The sequence below is a fragment of the Neodiprion pinetum genome, chromosome 5, assembly GCF_021155775.2.
Source record: "Neodiprion pinetum isolate iyNeoPine1 chromosome 5, iyNeoPine1.2, whole genome shotgun sequence".
Classification (NCBI taxonomy): Eukaryota; Metazoa; Arthropoda; class Insecta; order Hymenoptera; family Diprionidae; genus Neodiprion; species Neodiprion pinetum.
Genome location: NC_060236.1, coordinates 33,292,326 through 33,319,616, shown reverse-complemented (window position 1 = coordinate 33,319,616; position 27,291 = coordinate 33,292,326). Strand labels below are relative to the sequence as shown.

Below are 27,291 nucleotides of genomic sequence, written 5' to 3'. Positions count from 1 at the left end.
AATGATCATAGGGTAAAGACGAGTCATTGAAAAAATTTCAAAATTTTGATGGAACCTTTTCAGCGGTCGTATTAACGTAGGGAAAAATCCTTGGTGAAGTTAAAAAAATGTCATTGTCGACCATTTACCGAATCAACGCTGAATGCCCGGTATATACAGCTTGTAAAACAATTTATTTATGCTCATTGAATCATCGAGGCTTTTGAATTCAACAACGTTACTTTTGTTACATTCAATGCGAACTTGTCAATAAATGTAATATAATACGTCAACAGCAGGCTGATTGATTTCGGTTTAACATTTACCGCCTAGTGAATGCGGTGTAGTGTGAACATTGCAGCAAGCCAGTCGTCGAATATATACGTATACGTATACGTATTCAGATGAAAATAACGCCGCCGACACGATGTCAAAAGTTTCCCTTTCGTCCTGTTACGCGCCGTTTCGTGTTGTTTTTTTATTTATTTATTTATTTTTTTTTCACTTCCCTTCTTCGTCCCTTTTTTTCTACCTCACTCTTTTTCCTCGCTTATTTAGTCCCGGGCCAGTAATCGCGACTCCTGAAACCAGCAGCGTGTCCAGTCGAGTTTCGGTATAACCGGTTAAGGAACATCGTCTACGGTCACAGCTCGGAACTCGAACGCCTGTTTTTGCGTTTGATCGACGCTACTTGACTTTCCTCCGTGCACGTATAACCATATGACTAACTATACATGTACACTATACAGTTATAAGTACACCAGCACACAAATGTAACACGCATACCAGAAGAGAGGGGGAGAGGAAAAAGAGCGGAGCTTCCAATAAAGGCGTGAAAACCGAATTTCTCGTTTTCTCTTCTTTCGTAATTTTTATCCTTCGGACGGTGTATTATACAAGAAAATGATGTAGCTGCCCAGATTATACACACACACACATATATATATCGTATTTCTATGGATTTTACAAAAACGAAAAAGTCTCCGGTGTAATAAATAATATAATATCGGTTCTAAGCCTCTTCATTCAACCGTATAATTGTGATTTTCGTTCCGAACACGGTTTTCTGTATCGTTTAACCTTCCCGCAAAATTTATCGATGCACAACACATGGTCACACCGATTGAATAAAAACTGCCCAAAAATAAAACAAAAATCAGTCAAATCCATGCACAGATCACATCGGTGAACAAGAATTTTTGGTCTGTATTCCAGATGTCAAATTTTGATTTTTTTTTGCGTAGCTAACAAATGAAAAAATTGTTTTATTGGAAAAAGTTTGTTTCTTGTAGAAATCAGAATGATATTTTCGATTTTAAGCAAGATTACTTATTTTCTCAAACATTTATTGTAAATAATAACTAAACAAACTTCAGTTTTAAATTCAAATCACTTTTATTCAAAAATAATAATTAATAATACTAAAAATTTAAAATAACCCATAAACAAAGTTTAAGAATAAATATTTTTCGTGCTTCTTTTATTTTCGTATATACTACCTCGTATCAAACCCTAAGCATAACCTCCCATTATTTTCCCATTACACTGCATCTGATAACGTTAATAACCATGAAGTCCATCGCATCTTGGTGAAAACGTTTACTTTTTTCTTCTAAACATGCACCGATATTAGCTATCAACCAAAAACTTCAAGACTTATTTGTCAGCGTAAAGAAAGACAAAAACAATCTTTGTAAGTCATAAATAAGGGTTTTGGATATTATTCGACGAATAGAATCAAAATTTATTTACCGCAATAGAAACTCGAGAAAGAAAAAAAATAATTTTGCTTACCTACGATTATTATTATTACTCAAAATACTGTGAACGGAATCGCAAAAAATCAGATGTTACAACCGAATGAGAAAGGTGCAGGTACACAAGAAACCCTTTAATCGTTGAAACCTTCGTATTTAGTCAACTAAGAGTGATGTTCGAGTCGCCGAGGATAGAGTCGAAGATCCCTTTGTGCATGCCGTAAAATATCAGCCTGTAGTCTCTTACACACACACACACACATATACATACATACATATATATATCCCGGGTATCACGATAATCCGTTCGGACAATAGTTTGGAACATGAAAGATTCTTCGAAGATTCTTCGGACTTGAGAGATAGAAAGAGAGAGAGAGAGAGAGAGAGAGAGATTCTTTCGTCCTCTATAATCCTGAAGATCGGGGTAAAGGTTCACCGCATGGAAAAAAGAGGTCAATAAAAAAATCATAAATGACCGAGCGACGACGTTAAGCTTTTCCCCATCGGTTATAGCTGCGTGCTTTTCTCGAGTGCATGGATAGGTGGTCGTTATTGATGCAGGGTGCAACACTTCAGGACTGCCTGCACCTTTCTCTCCCCTATCATTCCATTCGACACTCGTAAAATAACCAATGGAAACCCACCCGAAGACCGATCGACCAACCCCAAACTCACCCTGTGCGTAAATAATACGTATATACGTAGGTATATATATATATATATGTATGTGCCGTGCACTAGATGCACACTTCCACTTGGATGGTTCCTATATCCCCGTGTCCCATGACCGCTGGGGCAATGAAACACAACATAACCGCACTCGAAAATCTATTATTCCACACTCTGGTAGCTGCTCGAACCGTTCGGTAGTTTTTCACCACCGACGAAAATCGTCAGGTTGATTCTTCTTATTTTTTCACAAATCCATTCGCCAGGCGTATTTACGGGGGTTTTCTAATAAATTTTTTATTATTTTTTATTCGTCGTCTTCATTGTGAAATTTATTTAATAATTTCAAATTTTTTTTTTTTTTTTTACACCTAACAGAGAAGGTTAACGAGTAATTCAGCAAATAGTTTTGCTCGTTTTTGATAGTAGGGTAAATGTACCAGATATCGACACGGTTAGATCCAATTATTGACCCTCTTATTTTACAAAATTATAAATTGACGGCCCAAATTGTAAATTTATCGATGACTAAGAACAATTGCTAGAGGGTTATAGACACTGAATATTTATTTTTTGGTTAGTTTATAACTGAGGATCAAACAGATACAATCCAAAAAGTCTAATAATTGGGACAAAAATATCGTGTTAGCCAGATTTAAGCAGGGGTAACTTCAGATGGCCACAGCAACGGGATTTACCATCGAAAACGAACAAAATTTTTTCCTACGTCACTTTATAACTTCCTCTGCTTTGTGTGAAAAATTTTAAATTGTTAAATAAATTTTGGCATGATGAAGGGAAAAAAAAATGATGAGAAAATAGTCACAGAGACGTGAGACTACACTCTTGAGTAAAAATTTTACAACGCGACGTTCGATCTTCTCCAAAGTGAATTATTATAGAGTATTACTAATCTTTTTGTACTTCATGATCATTGAAAAGCAATTATTTCGATTTTTGTGACCTTGATCAACTGTAAAAAACACTTCAGTGTCAACAGACGAATCGATTTTATAATTACCAAAAAAAAAAGTAAAATTCTACGGTTACTCATACCACAGTTTCTTCCAAATCTAACAATATCCGAAAATCATACCGACAATACCTGGTTGACGATAATTTCCTACCACAAATTATAACGAAATAAAATTTCGTTCAGTGTAGCATAAAGTGAAACACGAATTTTTTTAAGCGTATGAGTTGTGAATTTGACCTGCACTACGTTTGAAATCTCATATAACAATTAAACTTTAACAGAGAATATAAAAAATGCTACTGAAACGTAAAAATTTCCATTTAAATACCGTCTCGAATTCTCTACGATTTAGCGTGGTCTATTATTCCGCGATCCAATTCTGTGAAAAATTTCAACAACCAGGGTAGCACCCCCTGTACGATACAGAGAGACTTGAATAAGTCGTGAGGAAAAGCTGGAGACCCGATCCAGCGGTGCATCGTTGATCAAAACGGTCTAATTCCTCCGGCGATCAACCCTGACTAGTTTATCCAGTCGCCAAGCACAGGCGAACGAGGCAAGAGAGGGATATAGAGAGAGAGAGAGAGAGAGAGAGAGAGAGAGAGAGAGAGAGAGAGAGAAGGAGAGAAGAATGTATTAGACCGCGTCAGCTGTACTTTATAGCCGAGGCATCAGGCTGCATCACGGTGTAGGTAATCAGTTTATGCCGCGTGTAGGATGCATCTGCTACCCCTCGAGTGCCGGGCCCTTACAGTTTCGATCCACGACCAATTTCACAATCGCTTCGCGCTGCTCCATCCTCCGCACGCCCTGCAGCACTGCCACCACCGGCGACCCCATGATTCGGAATATATCTGAATATCTCGGTTCGCAGGAAACGCCCCGAGCCTGAAAACCACCCTTGAAAAAACGCGGCATCGCTTCGAACCGTTTTCTACACAATCGCAATGTTATATGGGAAAAACCACCCCTGAAATTATCCCGATGCCCGCAAACAAGGATCTCATCTTCTTCTTTATGGGGGCCTGGAAGCCGGACAGAGAAAAATTTCGCCTGATATGGTTTCTGGAATTGCGTAAAACAGTTTTTTTAGACAATCGCAATGTTATATGGGAAAAACCACCCCTGAAATTATCCCGATGCCCGCAAACAAGGATCTCATCTTCTTCTTTATGGGGGCCTGGAAGCCGGACAGAGAAAAATTTCGCCTGATATGGTTTCTGGAATTGCGTAAAACAGTTTTTTTAGACAATCGCAATGTTATATGGGAAAAACCACCCCTGAAATTATCCCGATGTCCGCAAACAAGGATCTTATCTTCTTCTTTATGGGAGCTTGGAAGCCGGACACAGAAAAACCTCACGTGTTACGTTCAGCAGAAAATTTCAATGAAACATAGGCATCGTTACAACGAATGTTTGCACATTCTTAAAATTACAAGAAAACAGGGTGGGAGTAACTATTTTATTCGATTAAATAATTGTAATAGCTACATTGTTCAATAATTGCAGTATAAAAGTAGCTGGTTTGGTTTACTGTACTTTTCGCAATAGTTACTTCAAAATGTAGTAACATTGACCAGAATCAAAAAAAAAAAAAAAAACGCTTCGTTACAGCTACAAAACTGATGATCGTTTTCTACCCAGAACTATAATTTTCGGACAGCAAGAGAGAAACGATATTTTGATTTCACAGGTGAATTCTGTGACTTGATCAGGACTCGGGTTGGAAAAATTTATGAAGATAAGTCGAAGATGTGACTTAGAGACGAGTCGTCACTGTCCACATGGTACAAAGAAGGAATATTGAGATTCTGATCTTAAAATAGGATCTAACGGACGAACTAATATCAACGAACATATTTTTAAAAAGTGCAATCACTAAAAAAAAACAGGCTCACATTGTGTGAAAGAATGTTGATTTTATGGACAAAAAAATCAGGACACCGATAATGATATTAAAAAGTATTCAATTTAAGAGCAAAAAAAAAAAAAAAATGAGGTCATGACAAGTGATTTGCACACAATTTTCGTGTGAATTGGAAGAACTTGCAAAGCTTGAGACAATTAAACAGTTTTCAAATGAGTTTAGCAACCAAATTAATAAGCATTACTCAACTCTTTTGATGTTTGAAAATACGATTAAAACAAAATTTTAGCGAATACAGAATCCGCCCTTACGTGACAATGCCACCTCGTAATGTAAGACAATCGTCTAGACGGGAATTTATTTTTTTCCCCTGCTACTCTAAAACTAACATTCGTCGATATAACGAAAAGAAATGGTTGAACAGCATCTAGCCGTCACTTTTTTTTATTCTTTTGTTCCAATCTCGCATAAAAGCTGAAATTTGCTACATTAGAGGTGATTATTAAATCTTCTTCGAAACTGCGGAGACCTGCACCACTAATATAAATGGGGATGAAGTTGCAATCGTGGATTAATCTCGACGTCTGACGAGGAGTTACCATAAGCTCCTGCAGGGTGACGGGTAAGGGATGGAGGGATAAACCAGACGATGTTGTCACTGGGGGATAATTTTTTGGAAAAAGTATAAAGCAATCTACAGAGGGAGAGAGAAGGAAGGACGAAAACGGGGCTTGGGATCGAGGAACGGCAGAGGGGGATGAAAGAAAATATAATTAACGATTAAGGTACGATTTTAGACCCAAGAGGAGTGTCGGAGGAGGAGGAGGAGGGAGGAGAAAACGGGGGACGTCGACGACGACGGTGGACGATGAGGATCTGAGGTCTCATGAACATTTAAGTGACGCTTCTTAATGGAAGGTGGTTCTGGTGGTGGTGGTGGTGGTGGTGGTGGTGGTGGACTGGCTGGTTAGCAGGGTTTTGAGAGAAAAGTTGAGGACTCATAGCAGAGTTCGAGAAGCTTCTACACATGCCTCTCTTCTTACGGATCGACGGGTGTAGTGCTACTCGGTACCAACCCAGTTATATTATCCCCATTGTGCCTAACCTGAGTGTACTACCCTTATACTTTATCGCCAACAACTCCGTGCAGCATGGCTTACATTTTTAAGCAGGGTAGGTAGGTAGGTACTGCATGTTTGAGAAGTAGTGGACTATTCACAATATTGTACACCCCAAACAAAATTCGTAAGACGGTCATACTCGTCCTGCTCCTTGATACAAAGAAGTAAGGGAAATTGTCATCCCTAACGGGTTTTTTTACTACGCCGCTGGCCATGTATCGCGATATCGTTCTTGGCCATTTTTCACCCCGCTTCGGAGTGTCCAAAAATTGTACAAAAATTCAGGAAATCAGTTTAACATTTCTACTTGATGATCCAATAGTTTGCGTTACAACGTTTTTGGTTGTTTCGATAATCGGTGCAGGGTTCGTTAATCAACCCCTTTCAAATTTATACCAGTTTTGCCAGGAAATTTCAATCGTGGATGGTCCGAGACTTTTGACACTTTGCATTAATGATGGCTGGTGGAGTTTTCAATAGTGAAGAGAAAAAAACAAAAAACACTGCCACGCCGATATTCGGTACCAAATTTTAGGTTTTTCCTTCTTTCGATACCTCGCGTTACGTCGACTAACTTCAACCTGGTAGTTTTTAAAACTTGTACCGTTACTTCGAGGGTATTTTTTTACTTCGGCTGAAATACGAAATTCGTAATAAGAGAAGACTAAAACCGTCAACAGGTACAAAAATTTGTCATATTACGTAGAAAGAATTTTCTATAACTCGGTGACTTGTACAGTTCAGCGAAACGACCCTGACCCAATCTTTTTATTCTGACAAAACAAAAATTGAACAATTCGACGTGATACAATTTGTGAATACGAGATACAATCAGTGCAACTGTTTGTTCCCGCGATAGAGAGACGGCAAGAGAGGAAAAAAAAAATGTTGAAAAAAGAAAATGAACGAAAGAAAGAAAGAAATAAAGAGAGGAAGCAAAAAGGGAGGAAATCTGCGAAACAAAGTTTCCCAAAGAGAGATATAAAGTTTTAGCGACTTCCGAGGATGGATACCTTCTATTGGCATACGGGAGTTGTTGATCAGCTTTGTGTATCTTGTATATGCCGGCCCGAAAGTTGGCATATAAATATCAATAAACGCCCGTTCAACCTTGCTATCAGTACCACTGATCCTGCAGGGCAAAGAAAAAGCTCCGTATCGAATATGAACATGAAAGTCTGTCCGATAGCGGGGTCATAACTTGGTGGACGAGAAGCCGCTGCGGTGACCCGGAGAAATTTTCCGGTATGGTGAAATTTTCTTTCAGACCGTATCGAGGACGTGTGGTCGGGTCAGAAATGTGGCGAATCAGAAATATAACGAAAGTAAAGTTAAACATGACAACCGAAGCCGTTCTTTTGTTGTCAACCCATTCATTTTTTTTTTTTTTTGATTTTTTTTTTAAAGATTTTATCGAGATATCACTGCGTATGAAATAAATGTCAAGTATATGAGATAGGGGTTAAAATTTTCTGACAATTCGATTACCGCTATTTATTTTTTGTAGAATTATTCTCACATAGCGAGCAAAAACGCTAGTTTTGAAGAAAAAAAAACCGAATTTCGGAAACATGTCCAAAACATCTCATAATCGACCAAAAATTATTTCTTTACTAGAATAAAGGCATTTTGAGGCAATATTTTAATTTCAAAGTGAACGGATTAACAACAACAGATGAACCACCTTATTTCACTGTTTTTAAGGTTCCGTACTCAAAAGAAAAATCGGAACCCTTACAGAATAACTTCGTTGTCCGTCTGTCAAGACCCATTTTTTCGGGAACAGGTAGAGGTATCATGTCGAACTTAATATTAAATACTAAGGTCTTCGGTCCCTTGAAAGTGTAAAAAATTCAAGCTTCTGAATCAACGCAATCAAAAGATACGACCATTTATGTCACATATTTTTATACTCGCAAGCTCACTCATCAAAACCTATAGGGTACTTCCCGTTGACCTAGAACCATGAAATTTGGCGAGGAGCAAAGTCTCACAGCACAAGTAAAGGGAAAAGTCCAGAAATAGATAATTTGTAGTTATACCACATAGAAAAAAAATTCCACTCGCACTTATCCGGTTTTTTTTTTTTTTTTTTATACACTAAAATGCGTAGAGCTCGTCTGATTCTATTGTAAAGTAGATTGTTCTATTTGTACATGAATCGACCAGAAATTCTTTTTCGAATTCGTTGGTTCGCAAAAAAAAAAAAAAAAAAATAAATAAATATACGATATGTACAATCGTAATAATTAACAAACGTTGACCTTGTGAAGCACGTTGTTAATAATCACAATTTGACTCAAGGAATTCAGTTACGAGTAAAATCCCTTTTTGCTCATTAAAATCAGTCGAGCAATTTAGTTTTTCTGATAAATAAAAAAAAAAAAAAAAATACCAAAATAACGATATTTCTATGATTTAGTTACAAGAACGAGGTGTTTAAATAGTAGAATTTCAGTTTTTTAACATTTTCTCTTCCATCGCGGTAACTTTTGTAACTGAATGTAACCAAATTGGCCTCGGTGACACTGTTCAAAACTCTGTTTCACCACTTTTTCAATCGGACTGTACACCCCGTACATCCTTAAAGCCGCAGTCGGCTCTCGACGCGCGCCGAGAATACAGAGAAAGTGTTTAATCTAGATTAGGAGACAGTAGAATCGTCGATAAGGTATTTCGAGCCTTCGAGATTCCCCGCGAGGAAACTTAGCCTCGAAGTATAGCTGCTGCCGGTGGTTTGTAGGCGGGCCAGATTAGTAGACCGGGTCAAGTTTTACCCTAGAATGGTGAATTCGGTAAAGGTGACTTGATTAAGGAGGTTTAACGTCCCCTGGAATTACTTCTGATCGCGTAATTCGGTCGACTTGAAACGCAACTCCAACTGATACCGTTATCGTGTATAAAAAGGAGGCCTTACTTAATTTTGGAAAACTTTGTAATCTGATTCGTAGAATTCTTGAATATCGAAAGTCGAAGTATTCTAGATAAGTCAAAAGGTGGAAATGTACGAATACAAATAGCCAGAATGAATCATCGTTGTACAAATTTCAGAAATATTGAGTAGCGTCATCAGCGTTCGGGTGAAAATTCGTACAAAGCCAAAACATGGAATCGTCAGAACAAACGGAAAAAGTGTAGAACGCCCAAATGTAGAATCGTTGAGAAAAAAAAAAATAAAAATTCAGAATTATAAAAAATGTAGAAATTCCGGTAAAGATGTAGAAAAATCGAAATCTAAAATCGTCAGAACGAATGTGGAAATATAGGAAATCGCATTAATTCAGGGTAAAATCTAGAATTCCAAAGTATGAAATCGGTAGAATAAACGTAGTGCCGCATAAAAAAGTATGGAAACTCTACCGATTTTGTATTTCACGTCCGTGATTTTTACCCTTCTACATTTCGAGATTCTACAAATTCGATCTCCGCATGATCTTTAGAATACGCGATATTGTAAATTTGTTCAATCGTATGGCCATCCTCCATTTTGATTTTAGAATAAATGTGGAAACATACAAAAATATTAATATTCAAACGATTCTCCACATCGGTTTCGTACATTTTTACCCTTCATCTACATTTTAAAATTGTACAAAAAAAGATTTTCGTACGATCTTTGAACATACTGTAATCCAATTTTTCTACCACGTGGTTCTTGTGATTTTTACCCTTCTACATTTCAGGATTCTACAAATTCGGTCTTCGCATAATCTTTCGAATACGCGATATTGTCAATTCCTTCTATCGTGTGACCATCCTTCATTTTCAAATTTATAATAAATTTGGAAACATTTTCACACGATCTTTGAACACATTGTGATACAATTTTCCTACCATGTGGTTATTCAATTGATTTTTCGCCAAAATATATACACAATGCGTCACTTGCGATAGGAAAAAAAAAAAAAAAAAAAATGGCCAGACTTTTACGAGTATCTCTCATACAAAGAACTGTGCAGAACCAGCAACAGCCGGGGGATCCCCTAAAGACTGCTGCGTGTACCATTTTGTTCTCGGATAGCCGCATTTTTTTCCCCTCCCCCTATATTTCTTGTCTGTGTTTCTCGTTTGTTTTTTTTTTCCGTCATTTTTTTTTTTTTTTTTCTTCATTAACTTTTTTCACAGCCCCGCGTTATTCAGCCACCTTTATCGCGTTCCCCATTATTCAGCATTGGCCGCATTGATCTCTCTCGCGGCTTGAATGAATCTAATTAAATTAATTACTGCATCGTCATCCATTAATTACCCCAGAGGGCAAACACATCGGTAGTCGCTACCCGGGCCTATAATCATTGACGCGAGGTAACAGCGATAGAAATGCACTCTAATGCCGTTAAACAACAGCACCGAGCACCGTAACCGAATTCAAAAATTTCACACGGTTCGCATACGCGTCGAATTTTCCGTCTACGCTGAACTCGACGATTTTCTGGATTGAAATAATTCTATACATCTGCATCGCGCGTTCAATTAAATATGTATACAGGTATACACAGCTATAAACCTCGTTCATTTTCGCGCTTTCGATTTCAATCGTACACCCCTTCTATACGGAGTGAATTCCCACCGACTGCACGGTCTGTCTTCTGCTAAAAATTTAACGCGCATGCGCTACAATCCGAGTGCGATTGTTTTCCAGTGTGACCAACTGTCTCTGACGAAAACATTTTTTTCAGTTTCGAATCAAACACAAATACCACCAACAATTGTCAAAATATTTCAGGTTCACGTACATCGTGGCCAACTGTCGTCTAAATTTACGACGGTTGGTAACCCTGGCTTACAGTTGCTCTCGGATTGCAGCGCATGCGCATTAAATTTTAGCTCATGACTAACGATGCAGTTGTTACGAACTCACTCCTTACACGTATGTTATACCCACAGACACATGGGGAATTCCATACGAACTTGACCAACGTCCGACAATTACCATGTCTGATTATTTTGGAAATTTTTTCTGCAATCGTCCAAACTCTGAAACAGCACCCTCGATTTTTTCAGATTTTTTATCAACTGTTAATTATTTATAAATATTGAAAGTGATTTTTAAAAGGACCTTTTTTAAAAGACTCGAAAAATTGTCAGGAACAGTATTTTCTATTGGCCGATTTTTTTTAGTTTCTTTCATTCAGCAGTTTCATTGTTTACAGCAGTTGAAACTTTGTTTAAACGGTTTGAAAATTCCCAGAAAATTCTCAAATTTTTAATTTTCACTTGGAACATTTCTGGAATGGTTCCATTATCGAGCAATTTTTTTAGCACATTTCAGGTTTTTTTTTTTTCTGTCACCTTCGTAATGAAACCAGTCTAGAAATGTTTCGAGTAAAAAACAAAAGTTTTGCAAATTTTTTGGAAATTTTCCGACAGTTCAAAAAATGTTTCAGTCGAACAAAAAAAATTAAAAGTACCAAAAAATATGGATAAAAAATTCGCCCGTCACGGACTCAGTCTTGAGATGTTTGGGAAGAAAAATACAATTTATGAGAATATTCGAGTGTTTCAAGAATCTTCCTTTTCAAAATCACTCTCAATATTTATAAGTAATTGACAAGTTGAATGAAAAATCTGAAACAAATTCAGGGTAGCATTTGCAGAAAATTTTTTGCAACAAAATCGGAAACGATGATCATCAGACGTTGGTTGGGTCGCATAGAATTACCCATATGCAGCTTGTAGGTAGTATAGGCATATCCTGTACACTTGCACGATTTTAACCAGTTGGCACTTAAACAACTTATCAATCTGGCTGAGAGCCCACGGCGTGTATAATATCGCTCAGCTGTAATGGATACCCACGATTAAACTCGCAACGTACGTTCCCGTGTATCAGGATTAGTTGGGAGAGAAGAAGAAAAACAAAAAAAAAAACAAAAAAAAAAAAATTAAATAAAATAAAAAGTAGCAACAATTAATTTCTGGCACGTATGTAAAAAGGCTAAGTAAATACGAGTATCAAGTACTTTGTCTCATTAATTGAAATCTCTTCGCTGCAGTATCGAAAACTCACCTTCAAGTTTAATATATTCTCTATTATTCTTATCTATTATTCTCGAAAAATTTGTAAATTAAAAAAATTAGACTCAATTCTTTTTACTGAATCCACCGAACTTATTGAATGATATTTGTCGTTTTACGATGAAAAAAAAAGAAATGAGGTGAAAATCTCAAAAAAAAAATATACACATGTATTATATATAATCGCACCGCATCGAAATTACTTATAAAATTTTGCAAATCCAGGTCCCTGCAGGACATATCTAAAATTACGTCGGCAGTGAAAAACCAATTGTCCTGCCTCACGCGATTTCATGGATATTCGCGGATTGCCCGATGTGGGGATATATCATCGGGAGGTCTTAATTAATTCTCTCCGTACATCCACATTTTTCGTTCCTTATTCCCCCTTCGGGGGAAAGGAAACGAAATTGTAAAGGAGAGCGATGCAAAATAACATAGAAGGGAAAAAAAGATAATAATAAAAATAATAATAACAACAACAATAATAATAAGAAAATTGAAGTAAGAGTGAAAAAAGCGAGGCGATATACACGGAGGTACATATAATACGCAAATGTTTATACAAACCTATATTCACTCCCTCACATACGCATGGAGGCATATATCCTCTCCTCCCTATGGGGAATAAATTTACGTAATCCAGCTCGAAACCGGGGGTTGGAACGGGAAAACGGGAATCGGTCGATCGAGCCCGACTACTTTGAACTTCGGGTGATATCGCGCTTCCGGTTTAGTTTTGCCGCGAAAATGTTGGACTCCTTTTTCTTATCGCCTTGAATCTAGCAAAGTCATCGTGAATAAATCGATTAATGTTGTGGAAAAAAAACCGTTATTTTGCAATATCGGAACTGTTTGAATTTCGTTAAACCGTAACTGAATCATATTTTGCATATTATTGAAGATATAAATTTGAAAAACTGGTAAATTAAAAATTAAATTTTGCATATTATCCTGGCTCCTTCAAAATCGTTTTTAAAAATAAGAAACTAGTGATCATTTTTTTCTCAAAACTTCGTTAAACTGGGAAAAGGAGTCTACTCATTTACCGTTAACAACCGTTTGATTTCGATATTTGCGAAACAAATGTTTCGTTATTATTATCAAATTTTAGTCAAGTCCAAACGTAATTCGCCAATTGTTAACAAATTTGTATCGATCGACTGAAAAATTTATCTCGTCGTGTCTAAATATACGTTTGTCGACGGTAAAATAAACTCTTTTCTCGGTCTACGATCGCGTTACCAACTTCAACTTGTCGTCAGTTTTTTCCTCGCCTCTTCCGCGACGGCGTAATTTTATTTTCTTACCAATTTTCGACGACTGTTTTATCTGTATCACCGTAAAACTGCCCCCCCCCCCCCCCCCCCCCCCGCCCTTTTGTCCGACTCTGGCGGGGTATAAACGGCGAATTTTACGACGGGTAAAAACAAGCCTCGATATCATTCCGCCCTTGCGGACATTATACCGCTGTATTATACCGTATGAATATAGTGTGTAGGTAGGATAGGTGGCGGTACTCTAGAAATGTGCCTGTTACACCGGTTGCAGCAATAGCTAACCTAGGTAGACATAAACCAAGTCACGTAATTTTTAGTGCCAATTTTTTTACGATCCTGCGTTCAGGATATCCCGGTTCCTCGACGATGTAAAGGATCGCGTGAAAGGCACGGATAGTAATGGGGGATTTCACGCTATTTTTGATGCCTAATCAGCTTGAAAGGTCCTTTAAGGGGACTTGGAGCGGTGAAAATGTCGAAAATGCACTTTTTTCCGTGAATTGATTAGAAGCAAATGGATTCCGGTACACTGAGAGAAATTTTTGGTTTCGTTTACCGCTCGGTCCTTGAATATTATCATTTTTTATCACAATCGAAAAATATAGTTCGAGGTAGAAAATGAAAATTAGTTTTCTAGCTGTTACCGGAAAGTCTAGTATCTAGTGTGCAACGATAAATTGATGTTAAAGCCTTGTTTAACTAAAAAAGTAGAGTAAACCGAAAAAACTGATTTTGCGTCGCAATTACTAAAAAAGAAACGACGATAGCGCAAAATAGTTACGCGTTCCTCCTTTTTCGTAATTCCAACAATATTCAAACAGTTTTTTAACGGTACCTGGTTTACAGAATTTTTCTAGTTACTGTAATAAATGAAATTTTTCTCAGTGTAAGAAAAAAATCCTTTCGCACGATGTTTATTAATGGTTTGAAAAGTATAGAACAAATTTCATCGATCCCATAAAATTCATAATATTGTCGGAATGTGGGGTCAAAGGTTGAATATTTTTTCGTTTTTTTTTTTTCATACCTATGCTTCGTTTTGCAACGATATTTTGAGTTCTATCGAACCGATTTCGGTCAAGTCTTACCAGAATGCTCCTAGAACTTTTAGTTCTCGGGCCATACTCGGAGGCAAAAGCAAAATTGAATCAAATTCGACCGTTTTTGTAAAAACATCGATTTTTCATTGGAATTCGACGCTTTTTTGCTCAATATTTAAGAAACCAAAGTTTTCCCAGCAACTTCAGATCATAGCCCGAAAATCACCGTGCGTAATAAAGATGCTGTCCAAATTCCAAGTCGATCGGAAGTTTCGTTTCCGAGAAATCGTGCAAAATTGCTGAAACAAAATGAAATAGCGGAAAAATGCTCTCAAAATTTTGAATGCCGTTTCGTTTCGATTCCCAGTACTTATAACGATTGATAGTTCCCTGCGCTGTAATTCGAAGTTTCCAGTGCCTAATTCGGTCTAATAATTCAATTTTTCAATAATTGAAACTCCAAAATATCCAGAAAGTATTCCACTTTCGGAAAAAAAAACAGGATTTTCCAACGCTTTGGTCCCCTTCAGAAAACATTCGATAATTGTATACGGATTCAGCTTTGACCGCATATTTTTATTGATAATCTAACAATTTCGAAGCGCAAGTGGAAGATGGTCCTGAACCTTACTCAAATCTGTTCAGTTTATTCAGAATCAATTTTATCACGCTTGTCGCATAACTTTTAAGGGTAGTTATTAACCCAAGAACAAGAAGGCTACCTCTGACAGAAAAAAGAAAAAAGAAAAGAGTATAAAAACTATTTCCCTAATTTGAAACGGTCTAATAAAGCCGCGCAATAATGAATTTGTCCTGTTTATTTCCATCCCCTTATCTGCCAACGCTAAAAGCCTGAGGATATTCTCTTTTTCCGCATCGGAGGAAGTAAGAGAGGAAGAAAAATCCTACCGTTTGTTGTCGCTTCTGCGGGAATATTATGCAGGTAGCATAAACGTGAACGAAACAACCGCGATGTTGTTTTCTGGAAAAGCAAAAGGTGCAGCTGAGGGAAAGAGATGGTCAATGTTTATTTTTGCCGCATCTTGAGTCGCGTTGCATCGCATCGCCTCTGGGGCCAAACTCCCTGCACATCCGGTCTGACGACAAGGAACTTCCTCCTCTTCCGACTTGCGGTTGGACTCATTTTTGCATCCAAAGAGACCGGCGAAATGTCTAAGTGTGTATTTATACTCGCCTATCGGACGGCTTACAACGGTCTTAAAGACTCTCGAGGCTCCACCGGAGTCTCGAGATAAGAAATGCGCCTCCATCATCCGAGCCAAGCTCCTCAAGACTCGGACAAAAAACATCACGCGATAACCGCGAGAGCGTTTTCGGTATGCGGAGAGGAAAAACGAACGGCGGACAAGAAAGTGGAGGAAAAATTGAAGCGTATAACCGATGGACGATCGCCTCTATACCGGGCTCAAAAAACTATTAATCTCCATATCTTGAGTAAAAAAAAAAAATAAGGTTCGGAAATTGAAACTACGATTACGTACTTTTTATTATATACTAAATGTCTAGCCGATTTTTTTCTAAAAAATCTTCAATCGTATCTTCGCAGAGAAATGAACTGGCGGTAAATCAAATACGAATTCTCTCCGAGAGCTTGCAGATTGATCAGAAATCGATACCGTTTATTTACTTTATTACAAGGTAAAAGTCGCGAATTGAGTTATCATCGAATGATTGTGCTGCCAAGCTACGAGGATCTCTTTGAATATTCATAAATAGAAAACATTGGAATTAGGTGAACGAAAGTTTGGATATCGATAATAATTTGGTTCGAATCGGTTCGAAATGGTTACAAGTTTAGTTACAGATTATTTCGATGTTATTCTACTGAACAGCTCATTTTGTTGAGAAGAATATTTTCTACAAATTGATGAAACAATTTTTTTTATTGTTATTGGCATGAATATTTCATCTTAGATGGTTGCACGGACGTTTATCGTAATCAATGAATACCAATATTGAATCGACTATTAAAAAAGCAGAAGAAAATGGAGTGAATCCATTTCTGGGGAATATTGTTCGGTACAAAATGAGCCATCATAAAGTGAAATCGAACGATTCTACTCACTGCTTAACCCTAATTGGTCACTTGGGGTAAATATTACTCCACATATTTTTTTTCTTTTAGTACTTCAACGTTCCCCATGCTTTACAATATTTAAACAATCAATTTTGGTTAGGAAAACTGATCATTAAACAATAACTAGATATTATTTCATAGATTTTTAGACGTCATTGTTGCACTTTTTTAAAGCTGGGGAGAATTTCACCCTGTATAAACGTTATGCGATTCTACTGAAGTATAACCAATTGGGGTTAACCATTGTAAAGCGTTTGAAAATAAAGCATCAAAATATAATAAGCTACTATGTTCAGAATTTCACTATTTTCAATGTTTTGTGTTTTTCAAGATATCTTGGGAGTAGAATAACGGGATGAGAAGTAAAAATACAATTGATGAAAAGTATCGATGTTCGGTAAAACAACATCCTTGAACATTATTTCGTCAGGACAAACAACAACGAATGGAAGAAAAGCAGGAAAGTCCAAGTTGCGCAAGTGAGGAGGTTGAAGTTAGTAGTAACGTTACCCTAACGATGCAAGTTTAGAAAAAATCGTTACTTCAATTCTTAGGATTGTCTGAAATTCATTTGGTGAGTAGTAACGAAGAAAACATGTTCATATTCGAAAGAACTCAACTCCTCTAAAGTAGTTGTTAAATTCTACAACAACAATTTTTTCCATCATGTTTCGTTGTGCCAACGTTGCTACGGCGAGTGACTAATCTCCATGTCGAAAATTCATACAATCCGCAAAGCGAACCGCAGACAAACCCTGATATTTAGTGGGTCGGTTTACGTTGGTGCTGGTGGTGGTGGTGGTGGGATATGGCACACGTGCGAATGATAGAACGTGACTTACATTGGATTGGTGGAGTTCCAGTATATGTCCGGAAGCCGGGAACAGGTTGCTTCCCGAGGGAAGGCCTCCATCACTGCTAGGAGTAGCAGGAACAGAATGAACCAGGGCATAATATCGAGCTGAATCTTGAGGCCGTCTATTTAACACCAGGAAAAAAGACACTAGTATCACTGCAGCGGCCACCTGAAAAAAAGCAAAATACCACGTGTCTCGTTAGTTGCGAAATCGGGGTGCACGGCTTCCGGAATAGATTTTTCCGGTTCAAAAATGCGGTTACAAAATCAGGATAAAACACAGAAGGAAATCGATTCTCTCCCCGCCCCCCCCCCCCCCCCCCCTACTTTTTGGTTTCTCTAGGCGCACGAAGTAGGCGCACAAACCGGAAGCTGGATGTCGGTAATTTATTATTCAGGAGGATCGAGGGGATGGAGTGTGGAGCGCATGAAATTCCGATGTAATTTTCCTCGGAAAAACAACAGTTTGACGAGGGGTTTAAAGAATTTCCGTTTCCTTAGTTCGCTGTCCCTCTTTTCCCACTTCCTCCAGAAGCTACAACCGACCCTCTTTTTCATCCCCAACCCATTTCTCTCAATCTCTCCTTCTCTATTTTTTCTCTCCGACTCTCGATAAGGGCGTTAAAAAGATCGCGAGTAGATCCTGCGCGGTGTGTTTTCATACGTGTATAACGGTTTAAGGCAGGCAGGCAGGCGACTCCTGCACACGTGTCTCTTCTCTGCGTAATATCTGACGGGCGTGGCAATTTCCGGCTGCAATTTGTGTTGGTAAATCGTTTTGCTCTGCCAAGTGGTGGATTGCTTTTAGGATATAGCGGAGCCCGGCTATTGTAAGACTTACTGCACCACGGTAGCCAGAGAGAGAGAGAGAGAGAGAGAGAAGAGAGGAGTGTTTCAACCCAGAGATGCGTACAGAATCCTGGAGGACCAGAAAAATACCGGCGCACTTCTTACCCCCTCGGTCTTTCTCTTTTAATTTCTCCCTCTTTCTCTCGTCGTGCATCGCAGCGGATCGGAATATAATTTTAAAACGCTTATTTATCTATTTCTTATGCAACGAGTCTGGGTACTCTGGCATTACCGACCCCCTTGTTGCACAACCACCGACATTATTTTCCCTGATATACGCCACGGCACAAATATCCGCATCGTAATACACTGTGTAGCGAACGTTTTACTAGCGTGGAAGATGGACCTGCGAGAAGGCAGAGCTGAAGATGTTGTATAGATTTGTTTTTTTTTTTTTTTTTCTTTTTTTACCGTAGAAGAAGAATAATTCATCGTCAATTAGGAACGAATCCTTATAGGTACTCGATGTTTCCTCTTCTCTTCGCGATCTTGATCCTCTTTACAAGCATTGAATCATTCAATCCGTATAATGTAAATGTAACTTTGCAATTGAATAATTAGTTATTTTGCAACACCTGCATGGAAAGTCCATTTTTATGCACCATTTACAAGCACCGAAAGTAGTCTTTTATACACATGTGCGGGAAAAACTTTCGCGCATTGCTAGCGGTGTGAAAAAAAAACCTTCGCACATTTCCGGCGGTATAAGATAAACCTTCGCACATTGCTAGCGGTGTGCGAAAAAGACGGTCGCGCTTTTATCCACAGTTGCGCATTTCGCAAACAGCTGCACTAGCGCCACCGACGGAATAGTTTGTCACTCTTTGCCGTGCTCGGCATCGTCACTGAACAGACATCGTGCCGTGGTTTCGTGTAAAAATAATCGTGTATGTCGGACTTTCCATTACAGGTGTAGCAAAAAATATGCAATGCCTATCTCGCGTGAATGCGCCACACTCGCCCTTCAACTCGTCTCCGGGCTTGTGCTGCGCCTTCACGCTTGTGCGGGCATTGCCACCTTCGCGCACTAGTATAGAAAAACACTATTACTGCATGTTACAGAGAATGGGGCCGTCTGAAACCATTGAACAATAACACGAGGTAGAAGCTATAGTAACGATACATTTTTAGAAAAAAAGTAGAAAAACGATACTGTTTTGAAACCTAAGAAAGACTTTGAAGGAGTCCAGACACGCATCGTTGCAACAACGTCACCAACATCAACCCTTGAACAAAAATGGAAGCCTGCAACATGTTGTCACGATGCGTTTCGAAGGATCGGATCAAATCCAGGTCAATAATTTCGAACCTTTGACTGAGATGGTGGAGGAGGAAAAATCGTTAAACAGAGAACGTTTGACAAGGACGTAAAAAATTCTATTTTCGAGAAAAGAATTGACCCACCCATATATTGTTCAGGTCAGAGAACGAAAGGCAGAGTGAATCTGTTTGAGCGAAATCCCATTAAACACAGGGAAAACCAGGACGGGGAAATCCAGCAAGCAATCTTGTCAGTACCACGTCTCATGAAACCCTCCCATGGTGTGTGTAGACATGACGGTATACACACGTCACTGTTCTTTGCACAAGGGGATGGATGAAGGTATATTACAGATACACCTTGTTTACATGATGTACAACGTACAACGTATTTACAAACGAGCACTGAACGTGTTTCTTCTATTGTGCCCGATGTGATTCAGATCTACGCGCCGAGGCACAATTGACCTGGACTGATTTTGATTCCAGAAAAGAAGAGGGGTTGAAGTGTTTCGCGAAAATTTCAACTTCTCGGACTGCTCAGAATAGAAATTCACACGATTTTAAGCCTCGACGTGTTCCAAATGAAATAGAGACGGTTCAATTCGCTGGGATAAGCGATTGAATTGATCATTTTCCGTCTGTTTTGCATAGGTTGATGCAATTATATCAATAGGTTGGATAGTTATCACGAAACGTCAAAAATATCTTCACACTCTCAGACGTGAACTCTGATCATTCGATTATCACTTTTACTTGAGATCTATCAAGTATGAATGGGGACCTTTGATTTAAAGCCTGCGGTTCGAGAGGACCAGGACAGCTACTTTCAAAAATTTCACACGGTCCGAAACCGATTTATCTCTCGATCAAAGTTCATTTCACACCGAAATAATGTGTGGAAGAAGAAATTCGTGTCGAAAGGAATTTTTCACGCCGATGCAGATGACCCATTTCATCCTTTCGACACCTCGTATCCTTTAATGAATCATTCTTCATGGTTTGAACATAGGATTTCGAAAACAAAAAATAATACCAGTGGTTACGATCAATTAAGCTAATTGAAAAAAATCACTAACCTTTAAATAACTGGGTCGAAAGAAACATTTTTTTGCTCTCTTGATTTCCTTCATTTGAACGATGAGAAGGATACGAGGCATCGAAACTATGGAGTTGAGGAAAAAGTCGATTTTGGACAGCGTCATGTTTTTTTTTTTTATTCGTGACTCAACCATGAAGTTGAATTTTTTTTATCTTAAAAGCGGGACAGAAGTGGCATATTTTTCCCTAAAACGCATTTGCGGGAAATAGGAGGCCAATTTAAAAGTAACAAATTTTCAAATAAATATTGCGGCTAGAGTTGAATCGGTAATAAAGTCCATTATGTAACACGGGAATAAAGGTCGACTTTATTCCCTTGTTACATAATGTACTACTAAAGCAGCTGTACCAGTCCCTTCAAGATTTTTGAGTAGCAGAAAAAGATCGAAATAACAAGCGAGGTTTACTCAGTCGGCTAACCCTATCTATCCGAGTCTCTAAATACCCCATCACCATTGACGGTTAGAGGGAGTAGCCTCAGGGATCTATAGTAGCAGTAGTGTAGTAGTAGTAATAGTAGTAGTAGTAGTAGGATAGTAGTTATTTAAAATGGAAAGACTCGCGGAAACACTCTGCGCCTGGGGCTGACTTGTCTTCTGGTGGTAGTTGCTGACTTTGCAGAGACACCGCAAGCTCAGCAGCTAAACTTCCACGGGGTGAGGACCAGAGGAAGGGAGAAAGAGGAGAAGGACTCGGAGGAGCAGAAGGAGGAGGAGGAGGAGGAGGATGTAAAGCAAAGTGACCATGATACAGTTAGACTTGCGGAAACTAATATCGCTGTCGTTTTATATATATATATATATATATAGAATCACGATCAGGGTTAAGTTTGCTGATAAACCGAGACTAGACGAGTCGTCGTTTATTGTCCGTTAATTCTCTCCATCCGACCCCCCCCCCCCCTCCAGAGTAAAACTTTTTCTCACTAGGTTCTTTCCCTCGCTGTACCAACTCTTGTTTTCGATGTTGCATACTTTTCCTACCGCTTCGTGATTTCTGCCGAACAAGGCAACGAAAATAAACCAGTTTGCAAGGTGCTTGAGGTATGAAGTGTGACGGTACGAAAATTGCAATTTTTGAGACCATAATATCGTTCAACTCAAAGAAAAAGTGTGTCCCGGACGCGGAAGGCTGAGGGAGTGATATTAACTGACTGATCTTCATCCCCCTCCCCCCTCCCCGAAATGTTTCATCTTCATAACACGTTATATGTATTATACATATCCATATACGTATATAAGGCGAAGCAGAGGAGGAAGAGACTTGAGGTTCCTGAGCCCCTTAGAGGCGGGTGTGTGGCTATATTCGAAATTCAAAAATCTGTACAAAATCCGTTGACGGAGGCGCGTATTATGCGCATATATGTATATATGTCTATGTATATATATATATATATATATATATATATATATATATATATATATATATATATATATATATATATAAAGGGAGAGAGAGAGAGAGAGAGAGAGACGTAGAGAGAACGGTGAAATAAAATTCCGCCTTAAGGCTCTCGGGTAGACGTGCAAGAAAAATACGAGAAAGAAAAAGAATCGTTGACAAAAAAAAAAAAACTGAAAATAAATAAATAAGTAAAAGTAAAAAAAAATAGGAAAACAAAGGACGGGAAGAACGAGACAAAAGTAAATAAACAAAAACACACCGCGAGTGAAACGACTACGGGATGTAACAACGGAGTGTGTAGTATAAGGTGGGCATATATGCCTTATACCTAACCACCTATACCCTATCCTATCCTACCTACTTTGCTCTTCTCTCTTAAGAGGATAAGACTGCTTAAGATCTAAACGACCGTTCACCGAAATATCCGACCGGCGCTCTCGGGCTCTCCGAAACGCATTTACGCACACGTGTATGTATGCACAAAGGTAGAGGAGTGAATGTGTGACGTGTGTGTATATGTATATATACATAAATATACGTCCAGATAAAGAAAATAAACGTCGTCGGTCGGTCGGTCCGTTAATGTTTACTGTCGGTTAAACCCTTATATTCAAAAATACTGGGTGTTTTTCAACACGGGGTTTGAAAGTCGCCGTTTAGATTCATCGAACGTAAATCGTCGTTACTCTTGAGAGCACAGATTATACTTTTACCATTTCAACAGGTATCCACATTACACACATCGATCCAGGCACTAAACTTCCGCCGTCGAGAGAGATTACAAGACTGTTCGTTTTTCTTTCTTCGCCGTACGGTATCCTTTGACATCGTTTTTTTTTTTCTTTTCTTTTTTATCCCTTCGATTCACCGTACGTCTAATATTTATTTCAACTATAGTATACTTGGATGGTCATATTTTAAAACCACAAAATCGAGTATTCCAATTTTTCTCGTCGAAATAAAAGAAGAAGCGACTACCGCGATGAGTGATCAAAAATCGTACAAAAGCAGCCTTTCTCTGTCGTTAACGAGTTCGCAGAGATTAAAAATAAAACAAAAATAAAAAAAAAAAACGTGAAACGGTTGTATTTCAGCGTTTTTACGATAGTTCGTGGAATATATCTCAGAGGGAGAAGAATGATCGTTTCCGTTTCAGATGTATAAATCGAATTGGTGTGTGTACTTACTTTTTGGAAAGTGACCAGGAAGTCGGTATATCCGCACTTCAGTATTAAGCACTCTGTAGAACAATCACGTGTTTTTTTAATTAGGTATGATATTATTATTATTATTATTATTGATACTTTTCAATTTATCGTGTTTAATATTTCAATCGCGTAATCGCACGTTTCCTTCTTTCTTTCTTTTTTTTTTTTTTCAAATTTATATTCAAACTTTTGCCTCCTTCTCTTTTATTTTATTTTCCTTACTTTTCTTTTTATCACTTATCACCTGAAACGCTTCGCGTTTATCCCGTGAGATCGAACCTCTGCAGCAGCTGCAGGGTGGGTTTTAAAAATTTACCCACCGTTTATCCCACGCCACACGAAGACCGATGAATATCCGCACGTGCTGCTTTCGTTGCGTGCCACGTGAATAAAAATAAAATAAATAAAAACCAATTTCCCGACTGATACTCGCTCGAGGATTATATATATATATATATATATATATATATATATATATATGTATGTATATATAACTATAGTTTTATATATACATATATGTATATATATTTATATTCGTACAATGTATATACGTCTCTACGAAAATATCTGCATGTATAAATATTGCAGAGAGAGAGATAGATGGAGAGAGCGAAAGAGAGAGACAGAGAGAGGGGGAGTTTTTCTCCGATGCGTATAAATGATAACGGATGGAAATTTGTATTCCGAAATAAACGAACTGCAGGCTGCTATACAAGCTTCGTTGAAATCGTTTTTGAATAAGCTTGCATGTGTTTTACCAAATTTCGTATACGGATATCTATGCCGGAATGTAATATTCCGTTTTTCACAGTCCCTCGGGAAAGTTTCAAGACGTGAAATTGTGGAAAAAAAATTATAACAGCGCAGCGTTTTTCCACAGCTAATTTGAAAAATGAAACGTTCAATTCTGTGCGTTCGTAATTTTTTTTTTTTTTTTCTTTTCTTTCTCTTACCTCGATGATTTCACCGAGGTTTGCAGAGCTTTTTTTGATTAATTGCGTTTTTAGTCAGAAGCACAAACTTCGTTACACGCTTATATACCGTTTTTTCGTACTTATACCTACGTCCACGAGTTTTAAACGGTGATTATTAAGCGGCAGCGTGAACTTATGATAACGTCGAATCGGTCACAAAACGATTTTGGTTGCAACACATTCGCACAAACACTAAGTTCCGTAGGCATTCAGGGCGATGTTTATCGTATTACCGAAGTGGCCAAACTACCTGTATGCTTGATAAACATACAAGAAACACGCGCGCACACACACGTATATATTTCGGTGTATAATAATGTATATACGGTTTATAGGGTCACACAATTGGGATTATCATTTGAACAACACTTTTATTATCGTATATTATATAAACTATTAGATTATATTATACGTTATTTTATACCATATGTATACAATATTACGTTAAAGTTGGGTGTTTAGAATTATACGTATGTGGGTGTTTATTATTCAAACTTCACAGTGTTACAACGTTGTTTTGGTTTTCTTTCTTCTCGTTCTCTTTCTCTTCTAATCACGTTTCGTTTTTTTTTTTTTTTTTTTTTTAATCCTTATTTTTGTTTTTCACGATATCTCCAACCACACTAATTCCGTTCCTCCGGGATCTGCAGCGATTGAAGATTCCAGGTTTACCGTGCAGCCGGATGTATTCGTTATAGTACGAGACGTTGTACAGGCCGACTCAACGGGTCCCGAACATTAACAATCATCAGGACCTATCGACGAGAGAGAGGAAGAGAGTAGAGATAAAAAACAAACAAACTCTTCTTTAAATAAGGATACACAAAAAGCAAAACTAACTTGGGCAGCCTTGGAGCTCGCATCCAGAGAAATATGAACACAGATTCTGCACTCGTGTATAATATTATTAATCGTAAAACTTATGCCACACGATTTTTATTACGGAATGATATAATTATTATATAATCATTATCTCCGCGGTGTAGTTAAAGTTTCTCCGGAAAAACGTTTATTTGCCACAGAGACGATCGGCGAAGATTTTTCCTCCTTCGCTTCCCGACGACGTTTTCCTTCCGTCTTGCGATGATTTTCCTTTGTTTTTCTTTTACTTCCGATTTAAAAACAGCAACAACAACAGCAACAACAAGAAGAACAACTATATAACAATCACACAAAGTAATACGATTTATTATATTGTATTATATTATATTATATTATATTATGTACCGAACAGAAGAAAATATCGGTGTGCAGAAAATAATCGTAAAAACGTACGTGAAACGTACCGTGTGAGGGATTATTGTAGAGGAGAAAAACAAAAAGTATTCTCAAAACAAGGAAGTTTCGATGAAATGATAATAAATAAATTAAAAAGTAATTGTCGACTTGTACATGCGATGAGGAGAATAATAATAATAATAATCGTAGTAGTAGTAGTAGTAGTAATAATAATAATAATGATGATAATAATAATAATAATAATAATAGTAGTAGTAGTAGTAATAATAAAATAATGATAATAAGATTAATAATAATAATTTATTTCACACTATCTTTTATTACTCGGTTCGCGCGGTGTAAAAAGATTCTCGTTATCGCGGGAGAGATTTCTTTCATCAATCTCCTTCTCTGTCACCCTTTTTGTTGTTGTTTTTCCTACATACATACATGTATGTACATATATATATATATTTGCGTCGTTCCCCCCCTCTCGCCGTTTATTTCGCCACGCACCTTCTCTCTCTTACTTTCCGTATTCCTTCCCCTCTCCCGCTATTTCTATTTCTCTCTCCGTCACGCGGGGGATTTTAAAACGCGAGGTGACACGTTGCGTGTGCGTCGATTTGTTTGTTAGTTGGTTAGTTGGTTGGTTAAGTTCCCTCGTTCGGAGCTGGTAGGTGAAATTGGCGTACGATTTGTGGTTAAGTAAAGTAATTACAACCACCGTATTCGTCGTTATGTATGAATATTTTTTTGTATATATACTATATATGTGTGTATGTATATATATGTATATACATATAAATATATATGTATATATATTTTATATATCTCGTGCACGATTTTAATCGCGAGGAAAACCGCGTGCCTCTCCCGTTCAGACCGGCACTAAGGTGAACCTTGCGCGTCCGTTGACGGGCTTCGAATGACGCCGGGTGTCCCCCGTTATACGGACACGGAGGCTTTACGCCGCCGCGTCTCGACGGCCCGGCGCGGCGCGCGTTACGTAGAGAAACGGAGAGGGACGAAGGCGCCCGAGTCGCGGGACGATCGTCGCGTCGCGTCCCAGCCGAGATGAGCGAGAGCCTTCGCGCGCTGCTCTACGTTGCGTTGCGCGGCGCTGCGCTCACGCTACGTTACGTTGCGCTGCGCCGCGCTGCGCCGCGTCATACGGGGTTCGTGCCATAGGCGCACACACGCTTGGCTCGCGCGGTCGTTAGGCGCAGGCGCGAATTGACCCGAACTCTTGCAGGCGCCGCGCTGAACCGCCGCCCGTTGCAGGTGGCCCCGAATTCTTCTCCGCCTTCTCGTTACAGGTATCCCCGAACCCTCGCACTCTGTGCACCCACGAATACGAGGTGCGGATGCGCTGATTGCATGCTGCGGGGCGCGTTCACCCCGTGCCTACGTGTGACTTGTTCCGGAAAAATAACATCTTAAGAAACTGCAAGCTTATATTCTGTTACCGTTTTTTGAACTAATATCTTTTGAACTACGTGCCAAATGTCTTCTACAACTAATTTTGGTCGAATGTAGTGAAAATCTCAGGCTCTTTATGGCTCGAATCTAACTTCCGTCGCAATTTCTTTGAATTTTTCTATACGTATACGA

At 38.5% G+C, this 27,291-nt stretch overlaps 1 long non-coding RNA gene across 1 annotated transcript; it reads right to left on the bottom strand.

The window, feature by feature from the left end:
• Nucleotides 1-17,653: 17,653 nt before the first annotated feature.
• Nucleotides 17,654-26,589, bottom strand: LOC138190979 (uncharacterized). The gene is made up of 4 exons (XR_011177157.1): nt 25,300-26,589; nt 24,439-25,214; nt 23,465-23,849; nt 17,654-17,832 (listed from the first exon to the last, which is right to left on the bottom strand). It is a non-coding gene; the product is annotated as an uncharacterized lncRNA (long non-coding RNA).
• Between the last annotated feature and the right edge of the window lie 702 nt (nt 26,590-27,291).